Here is a 19,261-nt window from a genome sequence, read left to right on the forward strand (position 1 = left end):
GGTTAGGTTCATGTGTCAACTTGGCCAGGTGATGGTACCCAGCTGTCTGGTCAAGCAAGCACTGGCCTAACTGTTGCTGTGAGGACATTTGTGGCTGGTTAATGAACTAACAGGCTGGTTTATTAAATCATCAGTCAGTTGACTGCAGCTGTGACTGATGACATCAATGAAGGGCATGTCTTCCACAATGAGAGAATGCAGTTGGCTGGATTTAATCCAATCAATCAGTTGAAGACTTTTAAGTGAGATAGATAGAGGACCTTCATTTCTTCGGCTGACCAGTGAAGCGTTTCCTGAGGAGTTCATCAAAGTTGCCAGTTTGTTTCCTGAGGAGTTCATCGAACACATTCGTTGAAGCTGCCAGTTCGTTTCCTGAGAAGTTCATCGAACATCTTCATTGGAGTTGCCAGTTTGCTGTCTGCCCTATGGAATTTGGACTCGTGCACACCCACAGTTGTGTGAGACACTTTTATAAATTTTATATTCATAGATATCTCTCATTGATTCTGTTTCCCTAGAGAACCCTAACTAATACACCTGGGATTGTCTATAACATATCAATCTTCACTTGTGTATATCAGCTCCTGTAACATTCGTTGTGTCCGTGTGAGTGTTTCAATGAGTGTCTGTGTGCATCCGTGTGTATGTGGCTGGGCTGTTTGTAGTGTGTGTCTGTCTGTGTGTGGAGGGAAAAGTCCCACAGCCACAATCATTACTTTCTCTTTCAGGAAATGTTTCCAAATCTTTCCTTAATTTTAGTCATTAGAAATGAATAGCTTGGTTTATATATCATGTCTTTTCTTTTCAGATGCAGCTGGTCATGCCATAAACAGTAAAGAATAAAACTGTGGATGATAAAGGAGATACTTAGAATTGCACATTCTGCTGATAACCAAATCAACAAATAATAATTTAGGGCAAGCCCTCTACTAGGGGACATACGGAGTAGCCTAAGGCATGGTCTTTCCTTGCACTAGACTTTTAACCAGGAAGGGAGAGTGAGGCATAAACACATGAAATTTTAATATGAGACAGATAAGTCTAAAACATGACACAATGTAAAACAGGATAATCGTTTTCCAATATCTATTAGGGATCTGTGACCTTATTTTTGTAACTATACCTTATAATAAGTTGACAGGTAGAAGCACTTATGAAAGTTTGGGACAAAATATCAAACTGGGACTGCCTCAGGAGATTTGAGCACTAGGAGTCAACAGAAGGAGTGATTGCTACAAACTCAAGTTTTTGGAAAGTCTTCATTTCATGGAGAAGCAAATGACGACTATCTGGCTAGGCAGAGAAGAGGGAGCTCCAGGACCTCTTCAAAAGTCCTGAGATTTATAGATGGCACAATTACTTCCAACATCACATTCCGTTCTCTGGAAGAAGTAGACCCCAGTGCTTTCCAACAGCCAAAAAAGAGAGCTTTCAATTGATGTTCAGGGTCAGTCTAATTGCCTGGAAATTTGACGTAAGGACAAATACTCCAATGAGTTTGAGGCACAGATGTGTGTAGTCGTGTTCCCAAAAGACAGCTGGAATCAACAGGAGCTTTCTATAGCTGGATAATAATAATGCTTTTAGCAGCAAAATGAAGTTGGCTGTTTTTTTCATTGTCGTGGGTCATTCTGCTCGCGGGAAAGTAAAAATGCCAATAAAATAGGCAGTTTGTTCTAAAGAAGCAATTGCAAGCATTGTGTAGAAATCCCACTTCTTAGCATATCTAATCAAGTCATCAGGGACGGTGTTCTGGTTTGAATGTTGAAGCTGCCACCATCTCAGGTATGCTTCACAAAGCAAACAAAATATGCAGAGTTTTCCATGGATATTTATTTTAGTATTGAAAAGAATATGCCTGTAGAGTTGGGCTTTGCATGATAGCATTAATCAAGATGATGACAGGATCATATTTGATATATTTGTCTACAGGTTTCTGCCAGGATTTGCACACCATCCTTATAGTCTCGGTACAACTCCGTAGCCTCTTGGTTGCATTCAATGCACCTGTACTGACAGGAGGAGGCAGCAGGAGCAGTCTCTGCTACCCGTCCACCAGCCGCCAGTACCCATTTCCACTTCACCTACCCCTGAGAACTTCTGATTCAGTCATGTACTACTTTTAATACCAGAAAAGAATAATAAAATTTAAAATGTTAAAAAGGGAAATGGAAATAATTCAACCTGAAGCTGGATCAACACAGACTCAAAGAAGCAGCTCAAGTAGAGGAACAAGTGCCTTGAGAAGTCTTATTAAATACCTGCATTCAAATGGCAGCATCCCCTGCTCCTTAGGCTCCAGTTTGCACACCAACAGCGGCATGCCCGTCAACTCGCTCCTCTGTTAGTCCAGACAATTGGTCCATAAGAATCTAAGGAGTATTTACAAGAATTATAAAACTTGATATAAATAAGTTTATAAGTTTCTTTTACTCGCACATAACTTTTTCCCTAATATGATATTAATCCTTTCACTAATCTATGTTTTTGCCGTTAGGGAGATTCTACTTTTCAGATTCATAGAAAGCATAAAATATAAAACACATTGGGAAAAAATAGTTTCTCTAGGAATGGTATGATCACTGTTCTTTCCATTTCCACTTAGAAGCTGTAATATAGCAGAAGAAACCAAACCCTTAATATTTTACCCAGTGATTTGCAAATAATTTATGACTCTAGAATAACCAGATTGGAGTTTTTTTAGCATGAAGATTTAAAATCAGTAAAATTCTTCATAAGTTTGCACTGCAGAGCTGGTGATAATGACTGATCATTGAAGCAACAGTCATCATTCCCAAGGCAATGCCCCAGGCATCTTGAATTCATGTAATGACCACAGAAGTAAGCCCCTGGTTTCCCTTACCACATTATAATCTCACCATTTATTCTAATCGAGAGTAGAACCCAAAAGGAATGAGGTTAATGATCTAATTTTTGCCATCAATAAAATACCAAATTGAATTGAATCTACAATTTCTAAAATGAATTATGTTGATGAATTTACTGAAACACAGAGTTATTGGATGACTTGTGGGAAATCAAGATAAGCCCATGAACACAGCACCAACTAGAATTTCAAAAGGAAAGAAGAGACAATAAAATACCCGCAACTATGCATGCCTAATAGACTTAGGCAGGGATTCTCCATTGATTTATATAGCTCTCCAAAGCCACATAATTCAGCTGGTTGTTTACTGAACTCAGTTCCCTTCGGAAAGATGACCTCGAGTTTTTTAATGGCTACAAGGCCAATATATAGCTATCTTTAGGGGAAGGGTAAACTCAATTTGTGACAGGCACATTATCTTTAGAAAATTATTACAACTTGCAAAGTTTTGTTGTAGTATAATTGAAGCCACCTGGAGGCCAAATGAGAACAAACTAGACTGAAGGTCATTTATCCAAGATAAGGACTCTGTTGGAAACACTATCACCCAGTCCATGGCATGTCCTTCTGACATGATTTAGATCCACTAGAGGATTTATGGGACTGATTAATTAGAAAATCTTTCGGTTAGCTAAATTCAACATGCCTTCTATTCCTGTTAAGCTTATTCACTGCCTAGGAAGTAAACTTGACTGGTAATCTATGCCTTGCTATATTGTTCTTAGCTTCCTTCCAGCTGATCCAATTCTCATTGCTCTCTTTTCTCCCAAGCCTTTCATCTATGTCCTCTGGAACCTCCAAGACATGAAAAACAACTTTTTAAAAAACTATCAACAATTAATGTTCCTCATGCACATTTCTTCTCTTGAAATGTGGGTTCTTCTTACCCTCTCACCCCCAACTAATCCTAAATTCCGTGGGTAGAATTAGTGTCCTCCTTACTCCTCAGTGCTATTCAAAGACCATTTTTTCTTTAACCTAATATAACAACCTTTCTCTTTGTGTAAGGTGGTCAAGGAATGTTGACATGTGTAAATGATAAAAGATGGTGTACATGGATGATGCAAGCTTCAGGATAAAGAAGTTCCCTTCTTTTGAATACATCTACTATTTTTATCCTTCTAGCTCCCCCATTACTTTGTGAATTTTATGTTCTGTTCCTTTATTTTTTAGTAGTTGCCCTAGAATTTATAACATGCATCCTTAACTTACAGAAGTATGCTAATTGATAATTTTATTCCTCCTACTTGACAATGGAAAGGCCGTAGAATACTTTAACATTTGCCCTCATTCCAATTTACATTTTTGTTGTTGTTATTATTTTATTTATTATTTTATTTTGAAAGATATATGATTGTGCCAGTTTGAAACTTTTATGTACCCCAGGAAAGGCCATGTTCTTTTCTTTTTTTTAATGTTTTTAAATTCAGTTTTATTGAGATATATTCACATATCATACAATCATCCATGGTGTACAATCAACTAAGGCCATGTTCTTTTAATCCAGTCTTGTGGATGCAGACTTATTGTGGGTAGGACCTTTTGATTAGGTTGTTTCCATGGAGATGAGACCCACCCAACTGTGCGGAGACCTTTTGATTAGATTTACATGGAGATGTGTCCCCACCCATTCAGAGTGGGTCTTAATTAGAGCACTGGAGTCCTTAAGAGAGCTGAGAGCCCACACAGGACCAGACACTTGGAGATGCTTGAAGATGCAGACAGAAAGAGGTTTGGAGATGCTAAAGTAAGAGAGGAAGCCCAGAGTTTGCCCTGGAGAAACTAAGAGAGGACCCCCAGATGCTTAGAGAGAAATGCTCTGGGAGAACAAGCAAGGATGCACAGGAGCTGAGAGAGAGAAGTTAAGAGAGACAGAAGACCAGAGACTTTTTGGAGAAATCCATTCTGAAACCAGAACCTGGGAGCAGAGGACCAGCAGACGTCAGCCATGTGCCTTACCAGCTGATCGAGGTGTTTTGGATGCCATTAGCCATTCTTTAGTGAAGGTATCATCTTGTTGATGCCTTAGTTTGGACACTTTTATGGCCTTAGAACTGTAAATTTGTAACCTAATAAATCCCCTTTATAAAAGCCAATCCATTCCTGGTATTTTGCATAATGGCAGCTTTAGCAAACCAGAACAATGAATGAATAGATTGATAGATAGATAGAGATACATCTTAAATACCACAAGAGTCTTATTTTGTTTCATACAATGTTCATTTAGATTTAGCCCTGTCATTGCTCTTCATTTCTTTCTATATCTTTCTATATCTGATCTTCTAACGCAGGATTATTTTCCTTCAATCTGAAGGACACAATTAGAATTTCCTTTAGTTTGACTAACTCTTTCAGTTTCTGCTAATCTGGATAGTTTGTTTTGTTTTAATTTTTCTCATATCTGAAGGATGATTTCATGAGATAGAACCTTCTACATTGGCCATTCTATTTTTCAGCATCTTGAAGATACCATTCCACTGTTTTCTGTCCTCCATCACTGTTGATGAGAAATCAACTATAAATCTCACAGTTGCTCTTTTGAAGGTACTCTGTCTTTTTTTCTCTAGCTGCTTTAAAGATTTTCCAATTTTTTTTTATGCACTTTTCCTATGAAGTGTCTGGATGTGTATTTTTTATTTATCCAGCATAGGATTCATTGGACTTCTGTAAATTGATGTCTCTCATCCATTATGGAAATTTTCAGCCATTATCTCTTCAAATATTGACTTTGCTGCCTTTTCTTTCCCTCTCTCCTTTTTGGGTCTAATTAATTTGTTAAACTTTCTCTCTGTACCCTTGGGGTCTCTTGCTCTTTGTTCTGTATGCTCCATCTTTTTGTCTTTCTATGCTCCATTCTGTACAGTTTTTTCAAACATACCTAATGCTTTCTTCAGCTGTGACTAATCTGATATTAATACCTTCCTTTGAGTTTTTAATTTCAGTTATTGTATTTTTTAATCCCAGTTTTTGTTCTCTTGCAAATGTGCTATCACTTTTTATACTTTCTAGTTTTCTGCCCAAATTTTCAAGATCAGCTTTTCTGCCTCAGATATAGTGAGCATCATTGTTTTTATACATTATGCCTGTTGAATCCAATATCTGGGGTCTCTAAGGTTTCTTTCTGTTTCTGATTTTTCTGCTGGTTCTCCCAATGTAATTTCATCTCCTTGTTTGCTGGTTTTCTTTGATTGTGTGCTATACATTTTACTTGAAATGGTATTTGTAGAAATAGTTTGAAGTTACAAATAATATTTTTCTCCAGAGAATATTTTAATTTTCTTCTGCTAGGTAATTGTAATCTAGGAAAAACTTAATCCATGTTCAAGAATTGAGATATATTATGCCATTCAGATGACTCTGAACTGGTCCACACATTCTCAGAGTTCTGACTCTCAGTGTCTCAGCCCAAAGTAAATGACGGTTTATCAGAGGCCCCACACATAGGGATCCCCAGACTTTGACTTTTCCTCTTAATTCCTCAAAACACTGCTCAGCCTATCTATTGCCAATTTCAGAGCTAGTGCAAAAAAATATTTTCCATGTTTCCAAACTGCCCCACATCACAGTCTAGTAATTTCTCTTTATCTTATTAACTTTATATTTTTAGATGATGTTTTCATGTATTTACATGTTTATATATGTGTGTGTATATTTATATGTATATGTGTGTGTAATAAAATCTTTATTTTTCAGTTGTCTCCTTAGAAGTTTTGTCCAAATTACCTAGTCTGATATGACCAGCCTTTCCTTTATTTTGTATAACTAGACTCATTTTAATTTTAAGCCGGCATCCTGCAAGGCAGTGAGAAGAGACAATTAAAGGCACCTCCAATTAAAGGCACCTCAGTCTCTTCAGCTTTGAAAGAGTAAATTCAGTCTCCTTTGGAAAAGCTTTATATTGGGGGAGTAAATATCCCTGTCTGTCTAGACAGACCTTCACTCTTTCATTTCATTTCCCAACCTTTATCTTAAGCTTTCTGCCTCTTTCAGTTATAATAAAATTCTTATTCAGTGGCCTAAGCTTTGCTTTTGATATATAAGGGAAGTATGTTTGTTTAGAAATTTGTCACAGTTAATGAATTCTGGCCATCAAACTATTGTTTAGCCAGAGACCCAAAAAAGGTCAGCTTTGAACCATCAAGTTGATTACCTTCTTTGTTCCAGATGGAATCCGTCCTGTCCCTGAAGGGGGCAACTTCTGGGCAACACAATATACAATTGATGAGAGTGCATCTGAAAATACTCAAATGTAGTGGAGCCAAAAAATTAATAATTGCAATTTAAATGTGAAAAATATGTAGGTTTCTTATTCTCTGTGACTGATCCAGTATTGCTCTTGAGCCCTCATCCAACTAAACAGTACAGGAACTCAGGGAAAGGGAAAATTAACCAATTCAAAATGGCTAATTTTCTTCTTGTTTAAAATTTTCTCCTTCAGTTTAAAATATCTCATTTACCTTTTCTCTGATCCTTCTCCCAAAACGCCATCTGGATTTAGCGGAACGCTTACATGTCCTCAAGGCAGTGGACAGAATGACTCTGGTAATCATCCTTCATCAAAACGGGGCAATCATTTCAGAGTAAAAGCTACAGAATGAATTCACTAAGTAGGTAGATGGCTAGAGATAGTGCTCAGAACCTGAAAGATCCAGAAGTTCTTGTGTATCCTGTGGAAAGATGCAGAACATAACTAATTAGGTAGTGAGGTTGCCAAGGTTCATGACAGACGTGGCAAAAAAAAAAAAAAAAAAGTTCTTGAGAACCTCTGGGCAGATGTCCCCACCCAGGAGTCACATAGTGGTTTCAGCCAGTTCTCAAGGGGATCAGAAGCACAAGCAAAGACCGAGGTAAGGCCTCCTGACACGGAGGCTGGCCAGACTGCCCATTAACCATTCCCAGATTGAGACAGCAGATCAGGGTTTTCACCAGAAGCAGAGCTCAACAGCAGAGGCTGCTGAGGGACCAGAGCAAGGCACAAGGACCCCACACACGTCTGAACCGTTCCCTTCTTCCATCCATCACTGAAAAACACTGTAGTTTGGGGGCCAGCCTCACCCAGGCATTATCTTGGGGGAAAGGGGATGAGAGAGCCTGAAAGTCTGAGCATTTACCCAAAAGGGATAATGGAAAGAGAGTGAGAGAGATTGTTTTATCTTGAAAATAATGACATATTTCTAATTGGCAGGTTTATTTTAATTTTCCATCACCCATTAATTTAATTGGAACTTAATTTCCACATTGGAATGGGAGTTCATGAAAATGTTTAGATCATTTATAGAAAATGTTTTAAAAAACTAAACATGTTTATAAAAACTGAACTCTAGTATATAAATTTCAACACCATTAGAACTTTTCCAAATTCATTAACAGAGATACAAAATAAGTTCTTTTAATTTCTTTCATTTTTTTTCCACATCTATTGTTTTCCTCTTTTCACTTGAGTTTTGTGTATCTATATTTTCTCCCTTTTTCCTTGAAAGGTTAAACTAGTGGGTTTTCAATTTAATAAGGTTTGTTTTCAAAGAACTAGCTCTCACTTTTTATATTATTCTATTTTTTTCTATTTGTTAGTACTTTTTATTTGTTCCATCTGTTTTCCTTAGGTTTATTTAATTATTCCTTTCTCAACATATGTGTTTAATATTAAATTGATTTATTTTGTTATTTCTTGTTTGATCATAAATGTACTTAAACTTAAGCAATTTTTTCTGAGTTACTTTTTTACATAAAGATTGTTAAGAAAAAAAACTTTCTTCATTCCCAAACATTTGATTCTTATTTGCACCCACTCTTGTGAATAACAGTATTAAGTTTGTGTGTGTGTGTGTCTTTTGTAACCAGAGAATGTGGTCTGTGTAATTTATTTTTTATTTTTAATTTTTCTTTATTAGAGAAGTTGTGGGTTTAAAGGACAATCATGCATAAAATACAGGATTCTCATATACCCCCCTATTATTAACGCCCTGCATTGGTGAGATACATTTGTTACAATTGAGGAAAACTCATTTTTATAGTTGTACTCTTAGCTATAGTCCATAGTTTAATTTAGGGTTCACTGTGTTGAGCAGTTACATGTATTTTTTTCCTAATTTTTATGCAAGTGCCATATATATATAACTTAATACTTCCCCTTTTAAACACATTCAGATATATATTTCAGTGCTGTTAATTATGTCATAGTGTTGTACTACCATCACCACCATCCATTACTAAAACATTTCCATCATTTCAAAATAGTTACTCTGTACATTTAAAGCCTTAACTCCCTGTTCTAGATTGCTAATGCTGCCAGAATGCAAAACACGAGAAATGGATTTGCTTACATAAAGGGGTTTTATTTGGTTACAAATTTACAGTTTCTATAGCCATAAAGGTGTCCAAACCAAGGCATAAACATTAGTATACCTTCACTGAAGGAAGGCCAGTGGCATCTGGAAAACCTCTGTTAGCTGGGACGGCATGTGGCTGGTGTCTGCTTGCTCCCAGGTTGTGTTTCAAAATGGCATTCTCCAAAATGTCTCTGCATCAGCTTCTCGTGGCAAACTCTGGGCTAGTATCTCCAAGGAATCAGCAAAAGTCTGCCTTCAACAGGCATCCCAAATTGTCTCTCTAAGCTGCAGGGGCACTTAGCTCCTTCTGTCAGAGTTTTTATAGGGCTCCAGTAAACTAATCAAGACCCATGCTCAAAGGGCAGGGCCACACTTCCATGGAAATAATATAATCAAAGGTATTAGCCACAGCTGGGTGGGTCACATCTCCATGGAAATAGCCTAATCCGAAGATTCCAACCTAATCAACACTAGTATGTCTGCCCCCACAAGATTGCATTAGAGAACATGGCATTTTAGGGGACATAATACATCCAAACCAGCACACTCTCTTTGTCTGTTTTCTTTGTGAACTTGTGAACACAATTTGTAAACATTTTTTAGTAACTAAAAAGAAACTGCATTATCTATTTGCTAGGTTTAGAGATGAAGAGATGCATATCAATTAAAGCAGTTTTATTAATTCTGTATTTTAGACTCCTATGGCTTTACATGTATTTTTGTATGTGTTTGCCTCTTAAGGTTTGAGAGAGGTTAGATAGTTTTCTATTACTATTGTATTTCTGTGAATTTTCTTTGTATTGCTGAAAAGAATATTTTAGTACATACATTACATTTATATCTTCAATTCATATTATATTTTTAATCATTGTAAGTGATATTTTTCTTGTCCTGAATTCCACTTTTGCTGGTATTATGATCACAAGGGCTTTTTTCTTTGTTGTTTTTTTGTACACTCTTTCTTGTATTTCCTTGCACATTCATACTTTTAATTTCTCAGTCACTATTTTAAAATATGTCTCTTTTGACAGCATGTAATTTAGGTTTATATTTTTTGCTAGATTTTTTTTTTTGCTAGAGCATTTTTTTTAGTAGATGATTTTCCCCCTTTTAAATGATGTATGTGGGTATACATGAGTATAAACAGAGTGAGTCTTAATTCTGTGTTATTTCATAGCTTTTGTTTTCATGCTTCTTTGATGTTTTCTTTAATTTCTAACTCTTATTATGTACTTTCTATTTACTTTGTTTGCTCCCCACTCCAATCCCTGCCAAAAGAATTTGGAAATTATAATCTGTTTTTTTTTCCTACTAATAGATACCATTATAATTTTTAACAGATCATTAAACATATATATTTCTTAATGAACCAATTTTAGAAACAAAACAGGATAATTTATTACCTTCCAATTTTTATCAAGTTCTAGGAATTTGTTTCATTCTACTACTGTCAAATTATTATTTTTGTATCATGTAGCTTTTGTTTCAAGAATCGTAACAAATTTGTAGTCTGTTTCATGCTAAAAATTTTTCAGCTTTACTGGATTTACTGTTGCCAACTCATTGTTTATACTACGTATTCTCCAATCATGCATGATTTCTGGTTTTGATTTATCCCTTGATTAGTTGGATTACAAATTCAAGTAATTTTTTTCCAGTATTACATTTTAAAGGTTGTCTTTCTATTACAATTGCACGTTGAAAACAGCTCAGCTAGATATAGAAGTCTTGCATCATACTTTCAGTCAAGAATTAATCAATAAATAACTCTTGAGCACCTACATTGTGCCAGTAATTGTGCACATAGTGCAAATAATAGTGCTAGGGAATAGTAATACAGAAATGATCACTTCCCTCAAAAGAATGAAATTGAAAAAGTAATTTCAAGGGAATTAAATATTACTGCATACAGAGGGCCAAAGGAATAGAGAGTTAAGAGATTTAATTTGGTCTAAGAGATGAGGAAAATATTTTTGAAGTGATATTTAAGTTGTGAGCTAAAGGATGAGTAGGAATAAGTGGATAGAGCATGAGAATAGGGATGGTAGAAACGCAGGCAGATTATACAGTTTGTACAAAGGACTTGAGATGGATGAGAGGTGTGGTCTTTCCAGAAAAGCAATGGGAGGGGGGTTCATTAAATAATTCAAAATCAATTAAGCTTTCTCTCCCCTACACCTTACCACCATGCCCATAGTGCTTCAGTTTAACAGTGGATTAGAGATGAAAGAGTTATAAGATGCAGACTCTTCCTGAAGAGGATATTTTAGGGAAGCCCAAAGACAAAAGGAGAGATTAAAAAGGACACTAGGAGAATTTGAAGACTCTAAACACCTACAGCTACAGCAAATATTAAACACAGTCCAACTCCCAGTTAGATTAATAAAACTTCACCCTAAAGGCCTTTTACCTCAGTTTCTATTAACTGATACATCATGTAAGTTTTTCAACAAAAAAATTACAAGACATGCTAAACATCAAGAAAAAACACAGTCTTTATTCTGAAGGAACAAAACAAGCATCAGAACCAGACTTAGATATGACACAGATTTTTGAATTATAAAAATTTAAAGTAACAATGATTAATATGTTAAAGGCTTGAATGGAAAAATAGCATGCAAAAGCAGGTTGGTAATTTAGGTGAAGTGATAGAAATTCTAAGAAAGAATCAAAAGGAAATGTTAGAAATCAAAAACACTGTAACAGAAATAAAGAATGCCTTTGATGGGCTCATCAATAGACTGGTCATGGCTGAGGAGAGAAGAATTGAGCTTGAGATAGGTCAATAGAAACTCTCCAAACTCGAGTGTAAAAAGAATAAAGAATGAAAAGGAAAGTACAGAACATCTAAGAACTGTGGGCACATTCCAAAAGATGTAACATATGTATAATTGGAGTAACAAAAGGAGAAGAGAAAATGGACAGAAGAAATAGTTGTAGTAATAATAGCAAAGAATTTTACAAAATTAACACAGATACTAAAGCACAGATCCAGAAAACCAAGAGAACAACAAACAGAATAAATACCAAAGCATACACCTAGAAGTGGCATTGTGGGTCATAAGTTATTTCTATACTAACCTTGCTGGGGATCCACAAAATTATCCTCCACAGCAGCTGCACCATTTTACATTCCCACCAACAATGAATGAGTGTTCTTATTTCTCCACATCCTTCAACACTTGTAATTTTCTGTTTTTTTAATAGCAGCCATTCTAGTGGGTGTGAATCGGTATCTCTTTGTGGTTTTAATTTGCATTTCCCTAATGACTAATGATGTGGAGTAACTTTTCAGGTACTTTTTGGCCATTTGTATATCTTCTTCAGAGAAATGTTTATCAAGTCTTTGCCCATTTTTAAATTGGGTTGTTTGTCTTTTTGTTGTTGAGTTGCAGGATTTCTTTGTACATTCTGCATATTGAACAATTATCAGATATGTGGTTTCCAAATATTTTCTCCCATTCCATAGGTTGTCTTTTTACTTTCTTCATAAAATCTTTTGATGAATCAAAGTTTTAAATTTTTGTGAGGTCCTGTTTATCTATTTTTTCTTTTGTTGTTTGTGCTTTGGGTGTAAAGTCTAAGGAATCATTGACTAACACAAGGTTCTGAAAATGCTTCTCCATGTTTTCTTCCATGATTTTTATAGTTCTGGTTCTTATATTTAGGCATTTGGTCCATTTTGAGATGACTTTTGTATATAGTGTGAGGTAGGGCTCCACCTTCATGCTTGTGCATATTGACATCCAGTTTTCCTAGCAGCACCTGTTGAAGAGATTATTCTTCCCCAATTGAGTGGATGTGGCACAATTGTCAAAAATTAGTTGGCCATAGATGTGAGATTTTCAATTCCATTGGTCTACATGTCCGTCATTGTGCCAATACCATGCTGTTTTGATTACTGTGACATTGTAATAAATTATAAGATCAGGAAGTGTGAGTCTTCCAACTTCATTCTTCTTTTTCAAAATGGCTTTGTATATTCATGGCCTCTTCCCATTCCATGCAAATTTGATGATTGGCTTTTCCATTTCTGCAAAAAATGTTGTTGGAATTTTATTGAGATTGGATTGAATGTGTAAATTGCTTTGGGTAGAATTGACATTTTTAATAATATTTAGCCTTCTAATCCATGACCATGAAATGATCGTCTATTTATTTAGGTCTTCTTTGATTCCTTTAACAATGTTTTCTAGTTTTCTGTGCATAAGTTCTTTACATCATTGGTTAGACTTATTTGTAGATTTTAGATTATTTTAGATGCTATTGTAAATGGTATTTTTTTTCTTGATTTCTTCTTCAAATTGTTCATTACTAGTTATAGAAGCACTACTGCTTTCAGGCTATTGATCTTGTCCCTGCCCCTTTGTTGAATTTGTTTATTAGTTCTAGTAGCTGTGTTGTGGATTTTTTCAGGATTTTCTGTGAATAGAATCATGTAATCTGCAAATAGGGAAAGTTTACCTTCTACTTTTCCAATTTGGATGCCTTTAATTTCCTTTTCTTGCCTAATTTCTCTACCTAGAACTTCCAGTATAATGTTGATAACAGTGGTGACAGCAGGAATTCTTGTCTTGTTCCTGATCCCCTAGAGGAAAAACTTTCAGTCTTTCACCTTCCAGTATGATGTCAGCATTGGGTTGATCATAGATGCCTTTTATCATGTTGAGGAAGTTTCCTTGTATTTCTAGTTTTTATAAAATGGGATGCTGAATTTGGTCAAATGCCTTTCTAGCATCAATTGAAATGATCATGTGGTCTTACTTTGTTCTATTAATGTGCTGTATTAGATTAATTACCTTATGTTGATAAGATATTTATCCTGTACATACCTCGGATAAGTCCCACTTGATAATGGTGTATAATCCTTTTACTATGCTGTTGGCTGTGGTTTGCTAGTATTTTGTTGAGGATTTCTGCATCTATATGAAGATATTGACCTGTAATTTTATTGTTTATGATGTCTTTATCTGGCTTTGGAATTAGGGTGATGTTGCCCTTATAAAGTGGATTAGGGAATGTTCCCACCTCTTAAGATTTTTCAAAGAGTTTGAGCAGGATTCACATTAAGTCTTCCTGAACTATTTGGTAAGATTCACTTGTGAAGCTAGTTACCTGTTCCTGGGCTTTTCTTTTTGTGGAAGTTTTTGATTACTGATTCAATCTTTTGTTAGTTATGGATCTGTTGAGATCTTCTATTTCTTCTTGAGTCAGTGTAGGAAGTTGTGTATTTCTAGGAATTTGTTTATTTCATCAAGGTTATCTAATTTGTTGGCATACAGATGTTTATAGTATCCTCTTATAGTCCTTTTTATTTTGGTGGGGTTGGTAGTAATGTCCTGCTATTCATTTCTGATTTTAGTATTTTTGTCCTCTTTCTTTTATTCTTAGGCAGTCTAGCTTAAGTTTTGTCCTTTTTTTTTTTTTTTTTATCTTTTTAAGGAACCAATTTTTGGTTTTATTGATTTCTCTATTTTTTAAAATTCTCTATTTCATGTATCTTTGCTATTTCCTTTCTTCTACTATCCTTGGGTTAATTTGCTCTTTTTCTAGATTCTCCAGTTGTGAATTAGGTTTCTGACTTGAGATCTTTCTTATTTTTAATGTAAGTATTTAGAGCAATAATTCCCTCTTTTCACTGACTTTGCTGCATGCCATAAATTTTGGTATGTTGTCTTTTAATTTTCGTTCACCTCAAGATATATCCCAATTTTCCTTGTGATTTCCTTTTTTCACCCATTGGTTATTTAAAAGTACATTGTTTAATCTGCAAATTTTCCAATTCTCTCTGTGTCACTGATTTCTAGCATCATTCCATTGTAGTTGGATAAGATACATTGTATGATTTCAAGATTTTAATATTAACTGAGACTTGTTTTTTGATCTAATATAGGGTCTCTTCTGGAGAATGATCAATGTACCCTAGAGATAAATGTGTCTGGGCTGGGTGAAGTGTTCCATGTATGCCTGTAAGATGTAGTTCATTTAGAGTGTCATTCAATATTCTTTTTATTTTCTTTATTTACTTTTTAAATGCAATCTTATGGAAAAATAGTCGCACACCATAGAATCCATCCAAGGTATATAATCAATGGCTGACAATATCATCATATAGTTGTGCATTCATTGCCACAATCAGTTTTAGAACACTTTCATTACTCCAAAACTAAGGAAAAAGAAAAGAAAAGGAAAACCCAAAATATCCCATACCCCTTCTCCCCCCACCCATTATTTATATATTTTTTTGCCTTTGTTTTATTACTTTTCTTCCCTTACACTGGATAAAGGGTATGTCAGTCACAAGGTTTTCACAATCACATGGTCACACAATAAAAGCAATATAGTTATACAATCATCATCAAGAATCAAGTCTAGTGGATAAAAGTTCAACAGATTCAGGTATTTCCATCTAGCTAGTCTAATACACTAGAAACTACAAAGGAATATCTGTAATGCATAAGAATGACCTACAGAACACCTCTTGACCCTAATTGAAATCGCTTTTCCACTGAAACTTTATTTTCTTTCATTTCTTTCCCCGCTTTTGGTCAAGAAGGCATTCTCAGTTCCACAATGCCAGGGCCAGGCTCATCCCTGGGAGTCATGTCTCACATTGCCAGGGAGACTTACACCACTGAGAATCATGTCCCACATAGAGGGGAGGGTAGTGAGTTTATTTGAAGAGTTGGCTGAGAGAGGTCACATGTGAGCAACAAAAGAGGTTCTCTGGGGTGATACTTAGGCATAATTATAAGTAGGCTTAGCGTCTCCTTTGCAGGAATAAGTTTCATAAGGGCAAGCTCCAAGATTGAGGCCTTGACTTTTCAAGTTGGGAGTCCCTAATGCTTGCGAGAATATTAAGAATTTCTCAAGTGAAGAAGTTTAATATTTCTACATTTTTCCCCAGTCCTTCAAGGGGAATTTGCAAATATTTTTCTATTTTCTGCCCCAAATACCCTGGGATGTTTCAAGGTATTACATTAACCTGTATAGAATAACAAGATCTCATTCCCTATTCCAGGTTCCATGTAATTATGTTGTTTAAATAAACTGACCACACAGGTTAAATTAGATAAAGTGCTAAAGAGAATATAAATTTTGTACCAAATAAACATCTCTTAAGTAACAGTTAAAACTCAGAAATAGATGTGACAGCTCTAAGAGTTTACAATCTACGAACCTTTACAATAACCCTTATTGAACATTCTGTACTCCTGCATCATCAATTGCCCAATCTCTGCCCAGGTTCTATCCCCCAATTACCTATGCTCTCAAATTCAATTCTCTGCATTTGCTCATTATGGTTAGTTTATATTAGTGATGCTTTACAATATTAGTCCTCTTGTTTCTGGCTTATTTCACACAACATAATATCCTCAAGGTTCATTCACCTAGTTGCATGCCTCACAACTTCATTTCTTTTTGCAGTCAAAAATATTCCATTGTATTTATACACCACAGTTTGCCCTCTCTTCACCCACCTATGTACCCTTAGGCCACCTCCATTCATTGCAAATCATGAATACCGCTGCCATAAACACCAGGGTGCAAATGCCTATTCATGTCCCTGCTTTAGGTTCTTCTAAGTATATACCAAATAACAGGATTGTAGGATTATATGGCAACCCTATACTTAGCCTCCTGTGGAACCACCACACCCTCCAGAGGAGCTGCACTGTTCTACTTCCCTACCAATAGTGAATAGGTATACCTCTCTCTCCACATCTTCTCCAGCACTTGTATCTTTTGGTTTCTTTTTAAACAGTTTTATTCACACACCATACAATCCATCTTGAGTGAACAATCAATAGCTCCTAGTATAGTCACATAGCTGTATGTTCACCACCACAATCTATATGAGAATATTTCCATTTTTTCTGCAAAGAAAGAAGAGGGAAAAATAAAAGAATAAAGAATAACAAAAATAAAAAAGAAGAAACACCACCACCAAAAACAAGAATCCCATATCCTTCCCTTATAGTCCCTCTACTGACATTTAGCTTTGGTATATTGCCTTTGTTACAATTAATGAAAGAATACTACAATGTTACCATTAACTAGTTTGCATTAATTGTATTTTTTCCCATATACCATCCCATTTTCAACAACTTGCAAGGTTGACATTCACTTGTTCTCCTTCATATAAAAACTTCCTTAAATTTTTACATTTAATCACCATCATTGTCCACTCTAGGATTTGCTATGTTATACAGACCTGGTTTTTATCCTCTGTTTTTCCTTCTGGTGCCATAAATGCCCTTAGTCTTCCTCTTTCAACCGTACTGATGCTCAGCTTTGTTAATTATACTTACTATATTGTACTACCACCACTCTATACCCACTAGAATGGCTAAAATTAAAATGACTGACAACACCAAATGTTAGTATGAATATGGAGCAACTGTACTCAAACTCATTTGGAAGGGTAAAATGGTACCACCACTTTGGAAAACAGTTTGGCAAATTTTTACAAAGTTAACTGATCACCTATGGCACACCCAACACAAGTTCACAACTAGGTATTTACCCAAACAGGAATGGAAATATATATCCATTTAATGACTTGTACAAGATTATTTTTAGCAACCTTTATTCATAAGAATTAGAAACTGGAAACAACCCAAGTGTCTATCAGTGGATAAATACACTGTTAAAATGGTAAAATTCTCAGCAATATAAAAAGCAATGAACTCTAGATACAGGAAATAGCATGGAGGAATATCACAGTCAGTATTTTGTTCCCCAAAGGAACATTGCCAATTGAAAACAAAGCCTTCCAGGTTCATTAGAGCCAACATGTATCAGGCATTACTAGGTGAGTAGGAAAAAAACTACAGTCATGACCCTGGAGGAAATTAGTATATAGTATAGTGGTGGTGATGGAAACATTAACAGATATTTCTATTATGACATGGTGAATGTTATGACCAGGGTCATAGGAAGATAAGAGAAAGCACAACTTTATACTTTACACTAGGCCCTGGACTTCTCTTAACTCACACAATAGCCCCTACTTCCCAACAGAGTAGTCACTTAAGTGATTTATATGTCATTGGCACAGCAGTGCCACAAACACCCACAAATGTTCCTTTGATATTAATAGAGCATCTCAGTTCCTTCTCTCTTCCTGCCTCCTGCTATCAAGATGTCCACCTTTATAAATTATTCCTTCTTCACAACCAAAAATTCTTCAGTTACCTTTCTGTATGCTGGGAGAAATTGTCGCTCCTGTCTTATTTCTTTTGGACCAGTATATTCATATCTTCATTCACATGCAAGGATTTTTGTCACCAGATTAAAAGAATCACCTTTTCCAAGACTTTATTACATTTATATATCCCTAGAGGTTAGGATTTTATGAGATTTATTCCAATAAAAACAAGTTAACATTTGTTTCAGGTTTGGGTTTTGTTGGCGATTACTTATAGGGTAGCATAATCCCTAAACTTTGAAAACTGAAGTAGGAACGCAGAGACAGAAGGGTGAATTCTTTAATTGCATGTTTCCTTCAGAAAGTTATGAATTAATACAGGAGAATTCATCTGTAAGGAGAGAGTATACTAAATTACCCTGGCACTCATAATATTCTACTTCATAGTTAAGAGATCAGGCTGGGGGGCTTTTGGTCAAGTTGAGGCTGCGAGCTGTGAGATTCACATGGGGGACTCCCACTTCTCCCTCCTTACAAACATATGGCAGTGATAAAGTACATAAAACATGAAAGACTTAACTGGGCTTAAAAATAAGAAAACCATTTCTTGACTCATAAACAGACCAGAAGGACATGGAAGTAGGCAGGGGCTTAAGCTGCAGATCTAGGATCTAGAATCAGAAAACACAGAGATGGCAAGAGTACAACTCCTGTTGGGCAAGGTAATTGTGCCCCACTAGTGGCAGGCACTGAACTTAGGCTCACAATTTGAAATTGGGGGTGGAGAAAGGGCTCGTTGCCTATATATTTAGATTTAAAAGGGCTTTGGCCCATGTCCAGCAGTTATGGTTCACACATGGTAGCTACCTCATTGGGAGAAATGAGGCAAACTGT

General features: G+C 35.8%; 1 pseudogene; it reads right to left on the bottom strand.

Annotated features, from left to right (window-relative positions):
• Nucleotides 1–1,325: 1,325 nt before the first annotated feature.
• On the bottom strand, nt 1,326–2,323 carry LOC119512191 (annotated as a pseudogene).
• Nucleotides 2,324–19,261: the final 16,938 nt, after the last annotated feature.

The sequence above is a fragment of the Choloepus didactylus genome, chromosome 2, assembly GCF_015220235.1.
Source record: "Choloepus didactylus isolate mChoDid1 chromosome 2, mChoDid1.pri, whole genome shotgun sequence".
Classification (NCBI taxonomy): Eukaryota; Metazoa; Chordata; class Mammalia; order Pilosa; family Megalonychidae; genus Choloepus; species Choloepus didactylus.